The sequence below is a fragment of the Tarenaya hassleriana genome, unplaced genomic scaffold (genome assembly GCF_000463585.1).
Source record: "Tarenaya hassleriana unplaced genomic scaffold, ASM46358v1 Cleome40, whole genome shotgun sequence".
Taxonomy (NCBI): Eukaryota; Viridiplantae; Streptophyta; class Magnoliopsida; order Brassicales; family Cleomaceae; genus Tarenaya; species Tarenaya hassleriana.
In genome coordinates this window covers 399484-399716 of record NW_010966882.1, presented here as the reverse complement: position 1 = coordinate 399716, position 233 = coordinate 399484, and positions in this window count along the sequence as shown.

Here is a 233-nt window from a genome sequence, read left to right as displayed (position 1 = left end):
TAGCATTTGCGTTGCTACATTCCGCCAAGCTGGTTCTGTACTTCGTTTCTGAAAGTCTTCAACATTTCAAGTGTTTCAGACTTATGTCTCATCAAATAGACATAACCGTATCGACTGAAATCATCAGTGAACGTAACGAGGTACAGATAACCTCCTCTAGCTGGACAGCTCATTGGTCCGCATACATCACTATGTATCAGATCCAATAACTCTGTCGCTCTCTGTCCTTTCCC